A 24,318-nucleotide genomic window follows, 5' to 3' on the forward strand; every position below is an offset into this window, starting at 1 on the left:
TAGACTCCTAGCATTTAGCAGCATGACCTTTCATTTACTTTTTGATGAAATTTTCATGTTAATAGTTTTGACTTCATGGCATTGTCTAAAAAAGGCACCATGCAAGAGCCTTTGCCAGAAGCCCAAAGCCCAAGGGAGACAGATGCAGGCCATCTCTGGCAAAGCATCTAGGCTTGTCAATCATGTCATCCCAGGCTGTCAGGTACTGGATCCCCTTAGAATAACACCAAAAACTAAGCCAATTGTTAAAGTCAATAATTTTCTGTTTGTATTGAGGCATTATTCTGGGTGATGGTAGCTAGGAACATACCTTCCTGGGACACATACTCAGCAAGCTCGATCATGTCTCTCTTCATATAGTCCAGGGAGATACATCTCAAACCATTCACTCCAACATGGACTATGACAGAGTCATAACAGTACCTGTTGAGAGACTTGAGTGCATTGGTGATATGGCAGATTCTGGCACCCAACAAACAACTAACCATGACTTTCTCCTTATCCAGCCTGATAAGAGGCACATCTGTGTGTCTCACAGTGGAGTCTACTATTACTAATATGTTGGGTTTATGTTTAGGCCTTAGTGGCTGTGAGACACAGGTGTGTGGACTATGTGTGGTGCATGGTGTGGTGGACAGTGTAGTTTACGTGTGTTTATGCCTCAGAAGTCTCTTTTGTGATGTGTGAAAGGATAGCAGCAGATTTCTTCTTCACCACCACAATTCACTTCTCACAAATAATAGTATTTTAAAAAAAATAATTTAGTAATAAATTTTTTTAAATATTAATTTTTTATTTATCTATTTCTTGAATAATATCTAAAAAAAAAGAAAATTTTAATAATATTCCTGTCAGAAATCACCTTGGAAATTTTCAGTTTCTCTTTTGTTTGAAATGAGTTCCAGTAAGACAAATTCTCAAGATTGCTAAAATCTTCCTGGATAAATAAAATTTTTGAAATGCTAGACTATAAAAAATAAAGATTTCAAAATAAAAGAGGAAGGGAAAAAAATGGAAATAAATGAAGCTGAAGAAAAAGTAAGAGTTTAAAACAGGAAGACTTTTATGTTTTTTTTCTTTTTTTAAAAATATTAATCTTTATGATATACTTTCTCTTTTTTTTCTTTACATTTTTATTTTTTAAATATAGTTTTTTAATTTTAAAGAAGCCATCAATATTCTGAAAAGATTTAATCAGAAGTTATTTTCTGTGTAAAGATTTGTTTTTTATTTCATAATCAAAAATAACAAGCTATCATTAAATAACAGAATTTCTCATTCAATATGTTTCTGATTCTGTTTTTTCTTCTTTTTTTTTTTTCTTTTTTTCTTTTTTTTCTTTTTTTTTCTTTTTTTTTCTTTTATTTTAATTAATTATATTTAGGGTAGAAGGTGGGAGGGGAAGAGGGTGGGTAATGGAAGGGGGAGAAAGTGTAATGAAAAATATGATAAATGGAAAATAAAAAATATATATATTGTAAAAAATTTATTGCTGTTGTAACTTTATGCTATATATAATTTTACTTCCCTATTTTATATTTGTTATACTATTTATAAATAATTTTGTCATGCTTTTTAACTAAATATAATTAGAACATAAATATTAATAATAATATGTATTTATTCATCTAATAATATATAAACAGCAAGTTTATAGCTCCCTTTTTTTTACTTTTTCTTTTTTTTTTTTTTTTTTTATACTTTCTTTTTTTTTTTTTTCTTATTTTCTTTTCTTTTTTCTTTTCTTCTCTTTATTTCTTTCATATATATATATTCACATGCTTTAGATTATAATAATACAGTAATAATAAAAATTTAAAAAAAAGTGAATGGGGCATATTTCTATTAGTCTATTATTATAAGTTATAACTGTGTTTCACTTTTCATCTTCATAGAGGCTGTAATAACTTATAAAATGCTTTGCGAAGGTTTATGTTTAGCTTCATATTTATATTGCTATGAATGTGTCAGTCCTTGTTTTTTAAAAAATCCCGCCAGAATGTTAATACCAGGAAGTAGAACTGCTTATTAAATATAAAAGTGATGGAAAAGTGAGACATAGAAACATGTCTCATAGTTTATGTGATTTTGAAATTTTTTTAGAGAAAAAAACATATTAATGTATATTAAAACTTATGATTTAAACATTAAATTATTATAATTGTTAAAAACTTATGATTTATTTATATAAATATTTTTAAATGAATTTTTTTTATGAAGTATTTTAGAATAATATATTTTATGCTCTATTTTGGAAGATATACAAAATACACATATTTTAAAAGCAGCAAATGATATACAAAATGAGAAAGTATTTCTTTTCTTTACATGTATGATTTACATGACAATTTACATAAATATATAATTTTATTTATACAATTTCTATAAATATAATATTTTATTTATTGGCAAGAAGTAGTTTAAAGTCTTTTGGGAAGCTGGAAACTAGTCTTCATGAATATATATAGGTGTTTCTTGCACATCTTAATGTCTGAATGATTTAAGGCAAAAGTTATTGTTTTCTATGAAAAATTGAGTTACTTAATTTTTTAAACTTGAATAGAGTGTTTTTAGATATGACCTCCTCTTTTTTTTTCTTTTTTTTTCTTTTTTTTTCTTTTCTCTCATGTTTTTTATTTCTTTCTCTCTTCTTGCTATTCTTGGCTCCTAATATTTGAATGCTTTTTGGTATAAATGTATTATATTAAATAGATGTACATAGCAGTACCAGGTGTTTTAAATGTTTCTTTTTTGTTAGTATTTGTTTATTTAGATGATGTGTAGCTGAATCTTATGTTTGGTAATCTAATAAGTTGTTAATTTAAGTTGATAATATTGGGTATTAAATATATAAGGCTTAAGCTGATAAGGTGGCAGCTGAGGTATGGTTAGCTTGAGTGTTAGTGTACTACTCTAAGTTGGAGTCAAAGGTCTAGGCTGGAGTACAAGGTTTAATCCTTACATTATTTTCTTTCACATTCTTTTGTATGTATATTGTTTGTGACATCACAATACATTTTCACAGTTGTTTGTTGTGCACAAACATTCATGAATCAAAAAATGAATTAAATAAAAATTCAATAAATACAGCTATAATAAAATAAGCTATAAAGGTAGGTAGGTATAACATTACTTATTTTGTTATTTTTTATTTTTATTTTATATTATTTAAAATAAAATGTAAATGATCTCTAAAAATTTCTTTCTTTATTAAAAAATAATTTGAAATATCCGTTAATAAAAAAGCAAGTCTAATAAGATAAATTAATAAAATTAAGTAATTTACAGTATATTCCTTTAGTAACACATCCTGAAAAAAAGATATTGATAAATTAGCCACTAAAAAATATACAGTATTGGTAGTTCAGAGCACACTCAGAAAAAAAAAGAAAAAAGTATATTATATAAAAAGTGAAGTAAAGTATGCCCTTCTTTTAGATTCTTATCAAGATGAATCAGGATGTTAAGGGAATGTTTTACAATACAAAAAAATGGGGAAGACTTATACATTAATCAATGTATATTGGATACATGGAATTGGTATATATAGTGAAATACCATCTCTTGATGAGAATATATCATTTTCTATAGGAGATATTATTTTGGCAGGTGGGTGACTTTAATTGTATCCTACATGAAAAAATGACTACTATAATAAAGAAAAAAAATTACATCTAATGCAAAACATTTAAAGGATTTTGTTAATTCTTATCATTTTAAATGATATTAATAATCAGATAGACTCAAAATCATTACCATACACCTTTTTCTAATTACATCTATTCTTTGAGAAAATGAAATGATTTTTGATAAAAACTAATTTTAAAGCATATTAGAAAAAAAGAAAAAAATAAGAAAATATAAATACTAAAAATATATCTCATTAATTAAAATGTTTTTATGAAACCCTTTAATTTAGGTCAGATAAAATTATATCATTATAGCTTATTAACTTATAATATTAACTAAAGATATTAAATTCATTATACATAATACCTGTAATTGGTCTCTTAAAATATTTTCCAATATTTGGAATAATATGTTTTTACTATGGAAGAGAAGCTTAATTATTAATTAAAAAATATTCCCCAAGAATAATATATAATACAATCAACAAAAAAGATACCAATAACAAAATCAATTATCAAAAAAACTAATGTTATATTTCCTATTTGCACCTAACTAATAGAGGATTGCATTACAAAGAGAACATACTAATAGTTGGTCTCAAGGGGGTTCTTTGTCATCCACCTATTAGCTACAGATAATAAATGAAATAAAGTGTATCAGATCTGATATATCTATAATAAAAGTTAAAATCTAGAACAAGAAAAGAAAATTTGATCTAAGAGAAACTTGTTGGTTAGAAGTTCAGACCTTTAGACACATTCTCATAATAAAAAATTGATCTAATGATCTAAACAAAGAATCTATTCCAACACTGATTGATTACTTGATATTAATTAAATTTACATATAAAAGTTTGATAAAAAGGTAAGCTTTCATACATGCATAAAATTATCAGACAAGAAACTTTACAGTGTATACCTAAATTTGGAATTATTTCACTCCATTAATGGTGACCCACCAAATCAACAAGATAAACACTAAAAAAGTGTTAAAAGGTTAAGCTACTCAAAGTGTAAAAAAGGTTAAGCTTGTTGGCTTATTAATAATTCTAGCAGTGGCTAGAAAAAGTATGTAAGGATTTCAGATACACCTCCTAACGTTCTGAGAATTTAAAATGTTATGACTATAGTGTGCCATATGGAATTGATGACAATAAAAAATCAAACACTACTAGAAATTTATTGGGATGTATTACATACTTTTTTAAAAAACTTTAAAAAATCTGCTTCAATAGCATGGTATTTTAGTTTAATTAATTGATCTGATTGTAGTGGGTGTCTTTGTAAATACTTTTGGTTATTTTGTGTGAATGTTATAAATCATATATATTTTAATTTTGTGTAAAAAATTATGATATTTCTTTCTTTGTATGTTAAAAAAAAAGAAGTCTCTTTTGTTTGGGTATGCTTTTGTTGAGGACCTCCACATATGTGGGGGTATATTGTGTAGCTGTGGGTGGTGCTTGAGGTGTGATGTTCATGTTGCCAGCCTTCTCAGTGCCAGATATACTGGTTTGTTGGGGGGAGAGCAGTGACACTAGGTGCTTGATGTAATTGCATCTCTCACAATTGTGCTCCTAGGTGGTAGTAGTAGAGGGTTGTCTGTGTACATGAGGCAGTTGCTACACTCTCAGGGTGCCCATATTCACCAGACTGGCAGGAGAAAATGTCGGAAATTGTGCATCCATATTTGTCAGAAACTGAAAGAGCTAAGAGGGTAAAGGTAGGAAGGTCTAAGAGTAATACTGCTAGATGACAACACAAGTCCTACTAAGGGAAAATGTGTAGCTGGAATACCTCAAAAAGGGGTAAAACAGAAGTGCAGACAACAGTTGAAAATAAGTACTTATCTTTTTCTTATATCACAGCAGAGCAAATGGCAGAAGGCCTATCTCACTGCGGCTTTGAACAGCTTGAGCAAATAAGTACAACTGGTTTAAAACACTGGCTATTAAAGGCAGAGAAACAGAAACCAGCCGAGTTGTCCAATCAAAGTAACAGTGTTGCAGGAATACTTCTAGCTAGATCAAACCAGGCCAATTCTTTCTGCCACAAAGAAAACAGCTAAGTCTCGCTAGACAAAATATTTCACTACAAGCACTAAAGGTCACAAACAGTAAGAGATATTCAGCTCTAAAAGACAACAAAAAGGAAACTAAAAAACAGTTGCATGGATTACAAAAACAGTTGCACAGATTACACAGATATACAGCAAAACAGAAGTGCAGAAAACAGCTGAAAATAAGCATTTATTTTTTTTCCAATATCACAGCAGAGCAAATGGCAGAAGGCATATCTCACTGCAGCTTTGAACAGCTTTAGCAAAAAAGTACAACTGGTTTAAAACCCTGGCTATTAAAGGCAGAGAAGCAGAAACCAGCCCAATTATAAAAGTAACATTGTTGCAGGAATGCTTCTAGCTATATCAAACCAGACCAATTATTTCTGCCACAAAGAAAACAGCTAGGCCTCTCTAGACAAAAGCTTTCACTACAAGCTCCAAAGGTCACAAACAGTAACAGATATTCGGTTCTAACAGACAACAAAAAGGAGACTAAAAAACAGTTGCACAGTTTACAAAAAACAGTTGCACAGATTACGCAAATATACAGTAAAACAGAAGTGCAAAAAACAGTTGAAAATAAGCACTTATCCTTTTCCAATATCACAGCAGAGCAAATTTCAGAAGGCCTATCTCACTGCAGCTTTGAACAGCTTCAGCAAATAAATAGATTAACTTCTGTATATTTTAAATGGTAGACTAATGTTATTTGTTTGTTAACAAACAACAGAGCTACATTCCTTATAGCACATGCATGATTTTCGTGACAGTTTAGCCTTTTTAGGTTTTAACTTTTTAATGCACTGTGTTTGAGGACAACTAGACACATATTTACTATTACTGGCAGATATACTACATGTTTATATTGGGCGGCCATGGTGGTGCAGCGGTTAGCATTGCCACCTCACAGCAAGAGGTTCTCCGGTTCGATTCTCGGTTGGGGTGCCTTCTGTGCGGAGTCTGTATGTTCTCACGTGGTCGTGTGGGTTTCCTCCGGGTGCTCTAGTTTCCTCCCAAAGACATGCAGTAGGTGGATTGGACACTCTAAATTGGCCCTAGGTGTGAGTGTGTGCATGTGTGTGTGTGCCTTCTATGGAAGGTTGGGCGCCAGGCTGGCAACTCAACACTGTAAAACTCCACTGCCAATCATGAGCGGACAGATGATCTGCTGTGGCAACCCCTAACCAGGAAAAAGCCGAAAGAGGAAGATACTAAATGTTTAAATTGGTTCCAATGCTATAACATTCCTACATTTTAAACAGGGTCCTGTTTGCACATTTTTTCTAGGGTTTGCAGACCTGAGTGAATATCACTGCTGTGAGCATGAGTAGCTGTTTTTTTCCCCACTAGATTTTTCATAGATTTCTGAGTGTATTTTGCTTTAAAATTATTACTAGAGTTATAATTTGAGATGAATAGACTTATATACATATGTATATTCTCAAGTGTTTGGCAGGCATTTATTAAGTATTTGTTTTTTGTACTACATTTTCTTAAATAATTTGTATTGTTTTTAGCCTAACAAAATGTAGTGTTCTATATTATTTAACTTTTAAATTCGAGTTGCTTTTGCCACTTGACACACAAACCTGAAGAAGTTCTAATAGACAAAAGCAATCTATGTTAAAATATTAAAAATGTTTCTGAATGTTGGTAAAAAAGATTTCTAAAGAATTTTGAAGGCTTGTGTTAACTTTTTCTTTTTTGACAGTACAATGAAATGCATTCAGGAAGTTTTAGCAATTATTAATGTATAATTTTTATTTTAACTTTTAGTTTAATTTAGTTTAATTTAACAGATCCTGGAATCCCACAGCTTATAGTAGGGCAGCACTGTGTTGAATTTAATTTGAGTAATTAATCTATAAGTTTTTGATAACATTTTAATCCTCAATAAAAGAAGGGTAGTGATTTGTTGATACTGATGGTAGTCTTGTGTACTTAAATTAATATTTGATGTCATCAGAGTTACTAGATATAATATTTGCTCAATAACTATACAGTATTTTTTATTTGCTGCTAGGGAGTCTACAGTAGAACTCAATGGCAGATCTTTTATTTGATAAAAATCCCAGACTGAACACTTCTTTATGTTTGGGTAATTGTTAAGATTTATCATATTGTTATTAAGTCTGATATTGGGGTTCATATGTATTGGTTGAGCCATAATTAAACAGTTCTTTAAGTTCAAGGAGGTTATGAGCTTTTGGAAACAAACCATATTATTGATTAAAATAGGATGTATTTTGAAGTCTTTTAAAGTTTTGTTATTGAGGAAATGTATAGCCTTTGGGTTTATATTGGAAAAACTGAGGTGTTGGTAATAAATTTTGATCCAAAGAGGGTGCCATGATGTATCAGAGAGTTCATAATTAACTAATCATATAATATGACTGGTATTAATAAGGCAATATGTCTGGAAGTCAGGAAGGCTCAGACCACCTTTCTCCTTGGGCAGTGTTAATCTGTTATAACTGATTCTGGTGTTCTTAGGATGCCAGATGAATTTGCCCAATATTGCTATCATCTTAGAAAAATATATATCTGGAATGTTTTGATTGATGGCATAGAAATGGTACAGAATTTTAGGGAGGACATTCATTTTTATGATTGCTGTCTTGGAAAGAAGGGAAAGGTTTAGGTTTTTCTATCTGTCTAGATCTTCTGTAACTTTTGACCATACTTTATAAAGATTTTTTTGTATTATTTCCTAATGGGGATGGGTAAAGGTGATGCCCAGGTATCTGAGTGAATAAACTACTTTAATTTTTGTTTCTGGGATGAAAATCTCCTTGTGCCCTAGAGGGTTTAATGGAAATATTTTTTATTTACTTGGATTCATGGCATAGTTTGATATTGCAGAGAACACGTTGATGGAGTTTAATATGTTTTCCAGTTCTGTGGAGGGAAACTCAAAATAGATGGTAAGATCATCAGCAAACACTGTGTACTTAACTTGGACTTTGGAAATGTATATAGGGTGGTGAAATATTCTTTGGCTTAATTTTAGGAGGAGGGCCTCTAAATAAAGGTTGACTAGATAAGGAGAAAGTGGACATCCCTGTCTTGTGCCATTTACTATTGAAATAGGGTTTGATTTTTTTCTTGTTTATGTATAATGTAGTAGTAGCCTTGTTATATAGAACTCTGATCATAACAATAAATTCTTCAGGAAGAGCAAATCATTTCAAAATCTTGAAAAGAAAATTTAGGTTGACTCTGTCAAAGGCATTTTGTGCATCAACAGAAAGTGCATATTTGGGGGATTTGTCTTTGACTGTCATGTTTGTTATTGCTTCTGTTGTTAATGTATTGTCCCAAACTTGCCTATTACTCATGAATCCTAGCTGTTCAGGAGAAATAATATAAGGGAGTATTTTATTACGTCTGTGAGCCAGTAAGGATGATAGAACTTTTATATCTAGGTTAATTAGTGCAATTGGGCGATAATCGTTGGGGTTATTTTCATTTGTGTTAGGCTTTGGTATAAGTATTGTCTAAGAATTATTTATATATAAATCAGTAATGCCGAATTTTATTATATGGTTATACACTTTGAATAAGAGTAGAGCTAATTGTTTCTTGAAGGATTTGTAGAATTCCGCTGAATATCCATTGGGGCCTGGAGCTTTCCCGGATTTCAAGTTATTGATAGCTAGTAATATTTTGTTAACAGTTATTGATGCCTTTAGTGTATTTACCTGAATGTCATTTAATAATGGGAACTGTAATTCATCTAAGAAGTTATCAGTGGATGCCTCCTCAGCATGTTTTTGGGGGCCATAGACCTCCTGATATATTTCTTCAAAAACTTGAATGATTTCCTTGTCCAAGATGAAGGACCTATTGTTATGATTAAATTGCTTTGTTCTAAAGGGTGAAGGTTTAATGTTGATTAATCTAGTCAGAATTGTAGAAGGAGTTTGGGCCCATTCAGCATACCTATGGAGAAGTCTGAGTTCATTAAGTGAAAATTGGTTTAACTGGATTTCATGCCATTGTTTTTGTAAGGATAGCATCTGTTTTTCTAAATCTGGGTTGTATTTGGTTTGCAGATCTAGCTCAAGACTTTTTAGTTTGGATTCTAAAGTAGCCATTTGTGATTTAGCTTGTTTCTTTAGTAAGGATGCTTTTTGCATTAATAATCCTCTAACTGTTGCCTTGGATGCGGCCCATTGGATGTCAAAGGGAATGTTTGATTTTTCTAAGTTGTTGTTTGGGTAAGAAATTCCTGTACTTCTTGGTAGAGTTCTCTGTTTTTTAGAAGGTTTGGATTTAGAGTCCAGTTTGATGCAAATTAGTCTCTTATGTTTGACTTGGCCTCACTTATTTTTAGATTAATTTTGGCATGGTCAGAAAAGGTTCTAAGGTCATTGTAATAGTTTATTGCATATTTTGAGAAACTTGTTGAAATTAAGAAAAAGTCTATCCTAGACCATGATTTATGTGAGGCTGAATAAAATGTAAACTTACTGATTGCAGAGTCACTTCTACATAGCTCAAAGGGATCAAATATATTATAATCATCCATTAATTCAGTTATAAGCTTAGAAAGACCAACAGATTGATTGTTTATCTTGTTCGACCTATCTAGTTCAGGTCTGATAGTCATATTCCAATCCCCACCTAATAAGTATAGATAATTTGGGAATTATTCTAAAATGTTGTACATTTCGTATATGAAAAAAGTCTGGTATAAGCATGGACCATATACATTTAAAATTAAAATGTCTTTACTGAAGCATGGGAGGGAGCATGTTAGGTAGCACCACCTACGATTAGGATCACAATCCCTTTATATTATGGTGCCTTTGAAAGAAACTTTGAAAATTATTGTTACCCCTTTAGAGACAGTAGAATCACTTGCAGCTATTATTAGCTTTATCCATTTCTTTTTTAAGTCCTTCTCCCATTGGACTTTATTCATATGGGTCTCTTGGATAAGTGTTATCTCGGCCTTTGATTTGTAAATTAAATGTAGAATTATGTTCTTTTTCTTATTATTTTGCAGTCCTTTAACATTCCAAGATTCCAATGATACCATTAAATCATTACTCTAACCATTGTTAGTTGTTGACACAATAAGTAAAGGGGAAAATAGACATTGTAGAGGAATGTGAATGCCATTCTGGTATATGTTGTGAAAATTCTTAATGAACGATAGATATGGCTGCAAGGTATAAGAGTGACAACCCCCTCCCTCAGACCACCCCCTGTGCATAACCACAACCTACTATTATCTGAAAGAAGTGTAGGAACCATATTTACAAACCTAACTATTATACAAAAGTCTACTGATCTTCTAAGATAAATCAGATACTCAGCACAAAAATAAACTTCATATCCTGCATTAACTTTTTGTAGATATGTCCTAAATTATGCCTTTTTTAATTAATGATTAATTAAAAGAGATGTTTAGTTATGATCAAATACTGCTAGTTGGGGTTCCAACCTAAATTCACTACAGGAAGATTATTATTTCTTCTGTTAAAAAGAGATTATAGTTATAAGTACTTGCCTTTACCTCTTGGATTGGATGTTAGTCAGAGTAAATATTAATTACTATTTGGTGTGAGCTTTGGGAACTAAAAGGGTTTTGATGTAAATCCTTCACTAATGTTAGGGTTGTTAGAAATTTGAAATTCGTATGCCTCCATGAATTTCTTGTATATAGGAGGAGATTCATGTAATCAGGTACTCAAGAGATGAAGCAATAAATTAAATGTATTATGAGTGAGCTAAATGCCAGATCACATGTACATTACTCTCTTAAATTACAGTTACAACATATCAGTACACATAGATCCTTAAATCGGAACATATCATATCTTATCAATGTTCTTAGGTGCATAAAAATCAATACCATCCAGTAGTTTAACTGCATGGCCATCTTATTATACAATATAGATCCTTATATAACCTATGTTGTCAAATTATCTTGAATTAAGGCATTTTTTGGATATATTCCTGACAGCAATTTTACTGTATCTTGGTTTCATATAGAAATGCTTACCATATCTAAATATTAATATTTGGTTAAACATGACATTTGTTTTAGGAGTGAATGTATTATTGTTATGATGGCTTGGACTCAAAAATAATATATATGAATTCCAATGTGATGCATTTTGCTTGGTTAAGATGACACTGCATATAAACAAGGAAAAATGTACACAAAAATAAAAATATTTTCATAGTTTGAGTGCAAATTATTACTAGCGTAGCTATTATAATGCTTTATATCAGTTGCACAACATCCAGGTACCACGTAACATAGACTCTATCATATATATTTACATATTTTTGATCGGAGTGGGTGTGAATCTCAATACCTTCACAGACACATAGATGCTACAAAGGAAAAGCTACATTCAAAAAGCGGTAACAGACCATATGATCAGCCTGGTTTGCATAGATTTATTAGTCCTTTTGATGGGAATGCCTGTACAATTATAAAGTTCAGTATGGAAGTCCTTCACATCAAGCACCTTAAATAGTGCCTGCAAAGTTTACTCATTCCTTTTTTAAGCATGTAGCTATGTAACAATTTTTAATGTTGTTACTTTAAGCTTTGAGCGCTACACAGTTATCTGTCGTCATTTTCATTGCAAGTGACTTACCGGGACTCGAACCATCATATTTAATTGTTTAGTGTGGTTTGCCTCCTTGCTTGTGGGCCTTTCTCAGATTTTTGTTACTGGGAATGATCTTCCACTAGAAGGCAGTCCATAGCTACATTGGCATCTCAGATGTTTGGATGAGAACGCTACAATCTGCACTAATTTGGTGGACTAATAAGTGGATTACCAGGCTAGTATCTATGGGGCTTTTATTATTTATCCCTTCATTCTGGTGTCTGTAGCATTCATGTGACAAAAAATGATGAGAGCTTTGGCTGCTATGCAGACAGGGACTGAATCTATCACATGTGGGATAGATAAAGGGAAAAGCATCCAATTCCTCTCCAAGAGGGAGGAGACAACAACTAACGATTTATGAAAGCAAACCATTTTCGTCTTCTGACTTACTTTGAAGTGTTTGGAGTAACTGGAAGGTGTATGCATTTCCTTTTCTCATTCATTGTACAGCATATAGAAATTTCTGTAATTTCATTGGTGGAAAGGGGTCACCAGACATATGCCATCTACAAACACATCCGACTTAGTTGTAAGCATTAATTTCATTTTGTTTACATCTTCTTCTCATTTCACGAGTATTATTGCTGTTCAGGACATTGGGTATTATGCATGAAAATGCCATACATTGCTGCAGCACTTCAACAGAAAGCTTATGAGGTGTTAATAATGTTCGTTCTCCATCTACTGAAGAACAACGGAGTCACATTACTCCTAGATCACCCTAAAAGGACCCATTAGTGTCTAGTGAGAGCCGCAGGCCTACCTCTCATCCCAAGAGCACTGGACAATGACCGAACTAATGGGGGATGAAGTTCCAAAAACTTTTAAATCTTGCTCCTGTAAACTTAGAAAGTTGTTGGAATAACAGGTTTAGAATTATGAATTCTTTGAAGTAAATGGAGTCTGAAATTCAGATGTATGTGATTTAATTACTTTGTTCCTTAGAGATTTGTAAAAAAGACAATTTATAGATCCACAAATTAAAATACAAGCCTTTTACTGTTCTGGGCGTAAGTTATTAATTAAAGGATTGATCAGTTTGGATGAAATAGTTCTGTAGAGCTCAGAAGTGTTTACGTACCAGATAATTAAAGCAAGATAGGTACGAACTGGATGTTGTGGGATCTGCTTGTATCTGTTGAGACACTAGAGTGCTTGTTGCATCAGCGAACTTTGCCCTTGGTGATCTTGTACTTCCTGTTTTTTTCTGGAAGTCACTTGTAGGGTCAGAAGGCGTTTGCTGACTGTATGTTGCGCTTCCTTGTTTTGTAAAATGGAATTCCAAGACGGCAATAATAATATAAACCAAAGAACAAGGTAAATAACTGGAATAGTTGGCTTTGGGTTTCCGTTGTTTCAGGATCTATGTGCACTCTTGTGTAGAGCAAACATCATTTGGCTGTTCTGGCATTGGTACATTAATTCAAGCGAGATTGGGCGGTAATTCTTTGAATGCTTTAGATAAAGCTGATTTAGCTTCTTGGATGGTTTGTAGTGAGTGGTTGACACTGTTATGTTGGAAGCATAGAGTCGCCGGGTACTTCATTTGGAATTTAATATTTTTGATCAGAACATAGTTGCAAAAGGGTGAGAGGACTTGTCTTGACTGTTTAATTGGGAGTGGTAGGTCTTGAGCGATTGAAATTTTATTAATGTTCCAAATGACGTTTTTCTTCTTTTTTGCGAAGAAAATAATAGATTGGGCATGTGAGGCATTCAGGATTCTGACGTATACTTGTCTAGGAGTGTTGGATGTTTGAGACTTACATAGTGCCCTGTGGATTGTCTCTATTGTAATTGACTGTGATAACTCCTTGTTTCAACAAGATCAAAAATTTCTTTTGCAATACTGGTGAGTTGTGATCGTACTTTTCTGGAATTCTTCTGATTAAGACATTGTTGCATCTTGTTCTCGCTTCAAGATCTATTATTTTCTGTTCTAAGCCCTTGATGGAAATGTCATTTTCTGAGACAGTTTTTTGCAACTCCTATATTTTTATTTCATTATTCATTATTTTTGCCTCATGTTGCTCCATTCTTGTCATGATTTGATCCAAGTTATTTCCGAATGATGTTAACCTTGTGGAGAAAGGTTGAATTTCCGATTGAAGGGGAAGTAGAGCAGCTTTGAACTCTTCCATAGTAAATGATTGGTCAGGCTTGGTTTTCTGGATTTGCTTAGGAGCTTCGGATTGTGCTTTATTTGTTTTCTGTCTCTTTGTAGAGATCTCCTTTTCCGAAGAGTTGATTAGTGATAACCTTGTCTTAGTGGATTGTGATTCCATTTGTTCCATTTTAATAAGAGCTTCTGACTGTTTGCTTGTCTAGGTTGTTGTCTCTAGGCTGGCAGGCCCAAACACATGTAACCGGAGTCACCACTATACTACTGCTATAGAAGATAGTGTTCTGGCTTAATCTTGCTTTAAAACCAGAAAATAAGCAACAAGAAGGTGAGAGTATATTTTTCCCTTACTTTATATTTGTTTTCTTGTAAGGTGTGATGCAGTGGTAGCGGGTGATTTGATAAGATTAGAAATTTTAGAGAGCAGGCTGAAGTATGTGCTTCCTAGCTGTCGGCCATCTTAGAACCAATTTCCTAGGGTGCGATTACTCTTCAGCTCGCATATCTCCCAGAGCTGCTTCTATTTTGGGGTTTATACTATTTTACCTATTTGGGTGGTTTAACACCCAAGTCAGTTGCTGGCACATCTGTATTGCATCCTTAGTTAAAAAAACAGCTTTTTCTTTAAATATAAAGCTTTGTAAAACCAGCATACAGACAAGTCTCCTACACCAGAACTGCTTACCTTATACCTGATTAGTCTCCTGCCCTGCACTAGTATCAGATTCCTTATCTGGGTCAAAAATAAAACTCCAACCCTACTCCAACATTGCAAAGAACTTAGAAACACATGTAAAAAACTTACCATCAAAGATAAAAAATCGTTCTTTGCTTCCAGCCACTGCAGCCCACACACTAATCCTAAGAAATGTTGGTCTACTGTTAATAAAATCCTGCATCCTAGTACCCCTCCTACCCCCTTCCCTCTCAATACTGCTACAGAAACTGCTACCCTATTAAACAATTATTTCATAGAAACAATTCAAAGACTAACTCAACATAGTCCCACTGCTTCTTCTCAGCCTCTACCTCGCAGTTCATCTTCTTCTAATATTTTTTCTTTACAATGTTCCCACTTCCTTTATTAAATCCCAATTGAATAAACTCAAACCTTGCCTACCCTCTTTAGACAATTTACCTCCCCGCTTTCTTAAAATTGTAGCCAACTCTATTGGCTACTCTGTTTCTATCCTATGCTCTATCACCGAGGCTCTTGTTCCTGAAATATGGAAATCCTTTTACAAAATCCCTCTCTACAAGGAGGGTAACTCCACTGACCCCTCAAACTATCGTCCCATAACTATACTATCTCCACTTTCCATTATACTTGAAAAATCCGTTCACTCCCAGCTACTTAAACACTTGCTTGAAAATAATCTCCTAACTTCCACCCAGCACTGTTTTAGACCCCATCACAGCACATCTACCACACTTCTCTCATTCACCCAAACAGTGGCAGAAGCCTGTGATAACAACCTACTTCTCTCTTGTCTATTCCTTGATTTCTCCAAGGCTTTTGATAATGCCTCCCACTCTAAACTGCTAACTAAACTTTCAGACCTTCATCTTTCTCCCCTCTCTATATCCTGTTTCTGTAGTTACTTATCTAGGACAACAATCTATACGCTGGCAAACCATCACCTCTCCTTTTCTGCCCATCAACACTGAAACTTCCCAAGGCTCTATCCTGGGCCACCTCTTGTTCAATATCTTAACTAACAACTTACAATCCACTACTAACCTCTCAACCCTTTTACAATATGCTGATAATTCCACCCTCATTACCACTGCCCATACCATCCCTAAACTCCTTTCTCATACCCAAAACACTTTCATTTCCATTGAGACCTGGCTCACTGACAATCAGTTAATATTAAACTCCCAAAAAACGAAACTTCTGCTATTCTTTCCTAAAAACCTTGCACAACATAAATCCACTTTCTTCATTACCTCCCTCAACAACACCACCATCAGACCCAAACCACACACCATATTACTTAGTGTCCCCATCGACGATGAACTAAAATTTGACATACATATCAACCAATGTATAAAAAATAAACACCAAAAACTTGGCCTCCTGTACCAAAATCATAAATTCCTTTCTCCCTCCTCAGAACCCTCCCTAGCCTTATCTCTCCTCTTGCCCAGACGTCTGTATGCAGCCCTGGTCCTTACTAACCTTCAGTCTTCTCTTCTCAGCAAACTAGAACAAACCTATAATAAAATAGCTACATTTGCTGCTAACCTCTCCTATAAATCCCACCGCTGCCTTGCCTTTAAATCTTCCCAGTGACCTGAATTCCCAAAACAACTTTTCTTTCCACAGCTGCATATAATACACACAGTTCTTTATAACCCCACTTCCTGACCCTCTATCTCTAATATTGTATCACAATATAACCCTCTATGTCAGCTCCGTTCAGAAAAACATTTTCTGGACATCTACAAACCATCAAAAAATATTGGCAAGTTATTATATAAATTCTCAGTGGCTCACTCCTGTAACTCTCTTACTCATAATATAAGCAGTATCCCCCATAAGTCCCAGTTCAAACTAGCCTTCAAGCACTACCTACAAAACACCTGGTCCTGTCCCTGTCTAGCTCCAACCTGATCCTACTTACCTTCTTCCTAACACCACTTCCTTATACTTACCATCTTTCTCATTCTTCTCTTCTTGCCCCTCTTCCTAGCAAACCATACAAACTCTCACTACCAGAAAATAATCTTTCTTTCTTCTTTGCATCCACATCATCATGCTGGTAAACTTGTACAAAACTGTTTGTGTTAACATCTTTTGTTGTATACATTCTTATTGTGATATCATTTCATTTTTAAATGATTATAATTGGAGCTTTTCTCCTTGGGTCTCCACTGAAAATGGGCCATTGGCTCAGTTGGACCCACCTGGTTAACAAATAACAATAAATAAATAAAATACATACATACAAATCTCTGGAATCCTTGCCATACATTCCCGTGAAATTTTAGCCCTTAGATCTTGAGTACAAATAACCCAGACATGAGAAGAACATTTACATGTTGCCCCATATGTGACGAAAGGAGGTACTGCCAGCACAGCTAGCTGAAATTCTGTAAATAATTATATGTCATTTGTGAATATCAGATTGATTTATATAAGATGCTGGTGTTACAAATGTATTAGAACTGTATGTCGTTTGTATATCATGTGTATATCAAACTGGTTTGTACAGACGTTTGTGTTAAAAGGTATTTGTAAAGTGCTTGTGTTTGAAATGTATCCACAATGTGCCCTACTGGAGAGACCAGAAAAAAGAAGTTATGTACTCACCATAACATTCCATCTGAGTAGTTGTACTTCATTTGTCTTCATCTTGTGGGTTACAGATCTGTATCGGATCCGAGCCGGCAACTTTTGCTAGCATCAGCTCCAAGCTCCAAACTCCTCCCCTTACCCATAATACACCTTCACTGCCTTCCATCCCCAGATCGAGTTTGCTGAACTTCTACTGAAAACCCGACCTGATAGATTTATTTGTGACCTATACTGCAGCCCATAGGCTGATCATGCGCCAAGGTCTGGGAGAAGGAGGGAGGGATGGTTGAAGACAAATTAAGTACAACTACTGAGATGGAATGTTATGGTGAGTACATAACTTCTTTATCTGAAGTAGTTTACTTCATTTAGGTTCATAGGTTCATAGGTTTATACTAGGCTATCTGCCCTAAGGCATTTATAAGCCTAGCCCAAATTTTTGTGGCTTACGCCACCCCTTATATGAAAAAATACTGTGCCCATTAGTTTGTTGTGCCTCTGTCCAGCAGTGACACAGAGATGATTCCCAGGATAAACCTACGATCTCCCATCCACAGGTCTAGATTTCTCTTGAACAGAGTCAGCGAGGTGCTCTGCCTCACATGGACCCAGATTTTATTCCACAGCATAGGGAGTCTCTGAGTGATAAATCTATCCCTCCAGCACGTCCTATTTATATCCGTGCTAAGGTTTAAGTCGCTTGCTCTAGTGGTTTTGGTGGATTTGGATTTTTTGAGGTGGAGCATGTCCATTAATTCCGGGTTGGACATGGCCTTGTATGTCAGGCACATGTCACCTCTGAGCAGACGGTATGCGACTGAATAGAGCTGGAGTTTCTTCAATCTGGCAGCATATGACAGATTTTGGAGTCCCTTTATCCTTTTGGTGAGGAACTTTTGGGGTCTCTCCAATTGCTGCAGATGTCGGGTGAGATACATACCGAATGGGGCATTGTACTCGATCATTGGTCTGATAAGTGAAGAGTACAGGGGAATAATGACCTCACTAGATCTGGATGTGAATCCCTTCATGATCAGGTGGGCAATGTAGAAGGTCTTTCTAACCACTTTAGCAATGTGAGTGTCAAAAGAAAGGCCACTGTCAACATGGGTCCCCAGGTCCCTGATAACCTCTTCTGTGCTTAGTGGATTGCCACCTATATGGTAGCTTGGGGTTACCTTGTTTTTCCCAAAGGGTATGACTATACATTTTTTGGCATTTAACTTCAGGCCATGGCTCTGGCACCAGCTATCTGTTTCCGTGAGTCCCTTCTGAAGGATATCCGTGTCCGATGCACTTTCCACTATGGCTTCAGTTTGCAGTCGTCTGCAAACTTTGTCAGCCAAAGTCCTCCCATGTTGGCCTGTACTTCTGAGAAGTAGATGCCGAACAATAGAGGGCCAAGGACCGAGCCCTGTGGGACACCACTTGTGACCGTCTTGGAGTCTGACATAGCGCCAGCAACTCTAACCCTGTGGGTTCTGTCCTTAAGCCAGTTTGCAACCCATCTTGTGACATATGGGTTTACATTTAAGCTGGAAAGTTTTTCTATAATACCCGAGTGGGGTATTGTGTCGATGGCCTTTGCAAGGTCAAGGTAGGCTGTATGGACTGCCTTTCCCTCATCAATGGCCTTGGTGACTGTTTCGAAGAAGTCGACCAAGTTCAAAAGGCATGATCTGCCCTTGACGAAGCCAAACTGGGTCGGGTCCAATGTCTGCAAGTCCCCTCTATCTTTGTTTATGAGCTCCATTATGATCCTCTCCATAGCTTTGCAGACTAGACTTGTTAAGCTTATGGGGCGATAATTACCAGGGTCCGTAGAGGCACCACCTTTGTGGAGTGGGACCACAGTTGCCGTACGCCACTCCTTGGGCACGTATCCTGTGGTAAGGCTGAGATTAAACAGCTGCCTTATGTGCGGGTTTAATTCCTCATTTAGCTCGTGTAGCACACAGCCGGGGACACCATCCAGTCCCATTGATGCTGTGTTTTTAGCTTTAGAGAGAGCAGCTTTCACCTGCGCATTTGAGATGTCTGGGAGGCTACACTCTGCTGGGATAGTTATCTCTCCTTTAGGGGGGGAGAGGGGGGTGAAGTTTGCACTGAACCTGTCTGCCAGTATGTTGGCAATGTCTGTGGGTTCAGTGATTTTTGTATCATTTTGGACTAATTCTGAGCATATCTGGGAGTTTCCACCCAGGTTCCTAACATAGCTGAAAAAGGCCTTATGATTGTCCTTTGAATCCATGGCAATTTTTCTCTCAAAATTGGCCTTAGTTGATTTTGAGTGCTCATATTTTTTTACTAATAATGATCAGGGGTGACTTCCCTTTTATGGATTTTGTTCTATCATGTAATAGCTTTCTCCTCTTATTGTAAAGTTTGTTAATGGCTGGGGTCCACCAGACTGGACGTTTGCCCTTTGTGGAAAGAGTCTTGGTTTTATTTGGGATTGCCTGATCCATGCAGTCCTGGAGGTATTCATAGAAGGCATTTGTAAGGGCTTCCACAGCTTGGGTTGTGGTTTCCACTGGCTCAGGGGCCTTGAAGGATCCCACACCAGTCTTGAGTAGTGTGAAGTTTGCTTTAGAGAAGTTCTTCACTGTGGTCTTTTTTGTTTGGGGGGGGGGCGGGATGTGGATTTCCAGTGAGATTAGTTTATGATCAGATCTCACCAATGAGGGATATACTTCCGGTGTGGAGCATTTTGTCCCCATGTTTGTGATAATGAGATCTAGTATATTTTCTCCTCTCGTGGGAACAGTGACTAGCTGTTCCATGGCATTTGAATTTATGAACTCCAGGAACCATTGGGCTAGAAAGTTAGGGCTTGAGTAATGTTCCCAGTCTATATTCGGGTAGTTGAAGTCACCCAATATGATGGTGTTTGGAGATACATTTATACCCTCCAGTGTCTTCAGGAAGGCTGTGTGGGGTTCCTGAGTTTGAGAGGGTGGCCTGTAGCATGCTACAATTTGTAGAGCAGTTTTGCCTATGGTTAGTTGCACCTGGATGGTTTCTGAAGCTTCGTGCGTTGCCACCAACCTGGAGATGTGGGTATCCTTTATGAATATGGATACACCCCCTCCTTTTGTGGTGTGGTCCGGGTTTTGGGGCCGGAACACATGATATGAGGTAAAACCTAATAGTGCTGGGGTGCTCTCAGGAGCCTTGAACCAGGTTTCAGTTACAGTACAGACATCGATGTTCTCCATACTGAGAAGGGCCTCGAGTGCGTGCATTTTGAGATTTAGACTTCTGGCATTGAGCAGCATTACCCTCAGTTTCTTCCCATTTTTGTTTTCTAGGGTGGTAGGTTTAGAATTTGAGCCTTGCCTAAAAAAGGCACTATGGGGGTGGCAAGAGCCTTAGCCAATATCCGAATCCCAGGGGTGACAGGTGCAAGCCGTCCCTCATGGCAGCGTGGCTTGTCAAGCATGTCATCCCAGGCAGACAGACACTAGATCCCCTTTGAATGACACCAGACATTAAGCCAATTGTTAAAGCTGATCATCTTGTCTCTATATTGTGGCATCATTCTTGGTGAAGGAAGGATACTGCTCAGGGTCAGTGTCATACCTGCCTGGGCTACATAATCAGAAAGCTCCTCTATGTCTCTTTTCATGTAGTCTAGGGAGGTACGTCTCAGGTCATTCACACCAGCATGGACAATGACTGTGTCATATTTGTACTTGCCGTGGAGTGACCCGAGTGCTTGTGTTATGTGGCGGATTCTAGCGCCCAGTAGGCAGCTTACTGTGACCCTCTCCTTGTTCAGCCTGGTGAGTGGGATGTCAGTGTGTCTGACTATGGAGTCACCTATGACAAGTATGTTTGGTGTTGTATTTGGCCTTAAGGGCTGTGACTGCTTTGCACACTACTTTTGTGGTTTATGTGTTGCTTGTGGGGTGTCTTGAGGTAGCAGTTGTTTCGGTGTCTGCTTTGGAGGCCTCTGCTGTTTAGGTAAATTTTTACTCAGAGCCTCCGAGTATGTCTTTGTGTGTTTATGTGTTTGATTCAGTGGCGTGGTAGCATTATGTGAGGCTGGTTTTGTGGTGTCTGTAGTTGCCTTCTCCTCCTGTCTGGTCTTGCCAGTCCTGAGTTGAGAGAGCTCAGCCTCCAGTTTGGCTAAATAGCTGCATCTCTCGCAAGTATTTGTGTTATGTGGGAGGAGGAGAGGGTTGTCTGTGTACATGAGGAAGTTATAACATTGCCTCAAGGTTCCCAGATTCACCAGCTGGACCAGAGAGGAGATTGACAACTGACCTTTGGACATGCTAGAATAATATTGGGAATTCCTTAATAATTGAAAACAAGGGCCAGTGGGAAGTGAGGGTGTAGTGCTTTTAATTTTTAGTGCTGACTTATATAATTGCTTTAGTGAGCAAGTGCCAGGTAACTTGAGTGCAATGTGTTACAAGTAACTAAATGCAAAAACGACAAACAGTAACTTTCTTTCAAGTGAAACAAGGAAATAAGTACAGTAAGCAATGCAGATATCACTAGTGATCCACAGAAGCACTGAGAAGCCGCGTATTAGGTGGAATTAGCTTCCAGGAAATAACAAGCAAACAAACAACAAGCATATAAACAAAGCTAGATTCAGCAGGCCTGGATCTAGTCTATGCTAGAGCAAACAAGGTATACCAATTTCAGTAAGATACAGTTCAAATATTCAGGCACTATAAACCTTTAACCAGAAATTCCCAGCTCAGAAGGGCAGAGTCCAGCCTCTTCTCCCACAAGAGTGCAGACCACGAACCTTCTTAATGTAAAATAACTGGCCTGAAGCCCAAGTGCCTAAACCAGAACTAATACACTTGGACACTGGGCTCTCAATCAGCAGTTCCCAACTTAGAAGGATGAAAGCTACCTGTCCTGCCACCACAGTGCTTGCCACAAACCTTCCTAATGTAAAACAACTTGGTCTTCAACTTGTGGGACAAAGTCCCCAGCTACTAAACTCCTGGGAGGCCCTCATGGAACAATATTCTGGAGCATCACGGAACCAAAGGATGCTCTCCTTCTGGAAGTCAAATCCAATTTGTAATGAAAAATAAATGTATGAGATTAGGACCAAGTAGCTGGAGAACAAATGTAATTCAAAGACACTCTAAACCAAAAGGCCACAGACGTAGCCATGGACCTAGTGGAATGAGCTTTTAACTTACCTGGAGGAGACATGCCTCTGTCCTTATAGACCTGCAGGATGCATAAAGAGATCCATCTAGCTATAGTGACCTTGGAGATAGGTTTCCCCAAAAAGGGTTTATAGAAGGAAACAAACGATCAGATTTACGGTAACTTTTTGTTCTGTGTAAATAGAATCATAACTGTCTATGAACATCCAACATGTGGAGGTTTGTATTCCATCTTACTCGTAAAATTAGGAAAAAACACAGGCAAATTAATAGTCTGATTGATATTAACTGGTGATGCCACCTTAGGAAGAAAGGATGGATTGGTTCGAAGGGAAACTCTGTCTTTGAGAAAAATCATGTACAGAATTTTGATGGACAAAGACTGTAATTCTGAAACCCTTCATGCAGAGGTAATAGCCACCAGAAAAGCTGTTTTCCAAGATAAAAATTTCAGATCTGCAGTTGCGACAGGCTCGAAAGGAGAAGCAACCAAAGCTTGAAGAACCATAGTAAGGTCTCACGGGGGAACAGGATCTTTGACCAGGGGGAGGTGACAAAAAGGTACCTTTGATAAGGGCTTTATGCAGCCTGGAAGTGGCTAAGGAGGTAAAATTCTCGCCCACATGAAAATGAGAAATGGCAGCCAACTGAACTTTGACAGTAGGAGAACTAGCTCCGTGCTGGAAAATATCAGCTAGAAAATCAAGAATGGCGGCAATAGGAGCCGTGAAAGGGTCTAAACTACTTTAAGAGGACCAGAAAGAAAAATGTTTCCACTTGCTGTGATAAACATTCCTGGTCGAAGACTTATGAGCAGCTACCAAAATAGATCTAACTGAGGAGGATAGTCTGGGAGTCCTAGCAATCATGGGAACTGGATCAGCCAAGCTGTGAGCTTCAGGCTGTCCAGACTCAGATGAGGTACCTACAAAGGGTGTGAAATTAAATCCTGAATGGGATCTAGGATCCAAGGTGGAGCCAGAAGGTGAGACCAAAGGATGGAAAACCATACCTGGCAAGAATGACTTTGCTCCCCAGTCGACGAGCTTTCTGCAGAAACCTCGGAATGAGAAGTACAGGTGGGTAAGCATACAGAAGACCAGGAGGCCAAGAACAAATTAGAGCATCTCTGGGGGACTCCCCGGCAGGTGGTTCAGAGTGAAAAACTTGCTGCACTTCACATTGGAAGGAGATGTGAAGAGATAGCAGCAAGGTTGACCCCACTCGCTGAAGATCTTATCGCTACTGACAGATTCAGAGACCACTCATAAGGCATCAGAATGGTCCGACTTAGCCTGTCCGCTAGAATGTTGGACCGTCCCAGAATGTGCATTGTGATGTGAAAGCAACCGGTGGAGATCACCCATTCCAACACTCTCATGGCCTCACGACAATGGGGGTAAGATCTGGTCCCTCCCTGTT

The 24,318-nt window shown here is 36.5% G+C and overlaps 1 pseudogene; it reads left to right on the plus strand.

The window, feature by feature from the left end:
* Positions 1-1,011: 1,011 nt before the first annotated feature.
* Positions 1,012-12,690, plus strand: LOC122810695 (annotated as a pseudogene).
* Positions 12,691-24,318: the final 11,628 nt, after the last annotated feature.

Source organism: Protopterus annectens, chromosome 9.part0, assembly GCF_019279795.1.
Source record: "Protopterus annectens isolate FY-2018-M chromosome 9.part0, PAN1.0, whole genome shotgun sequence".
NCBI classification, from domain to species: Eukaryota; Metazoa; Chordata; order Ceratodontiformes; family Protopteridae; genus Protopterus; species Protopterus annectens.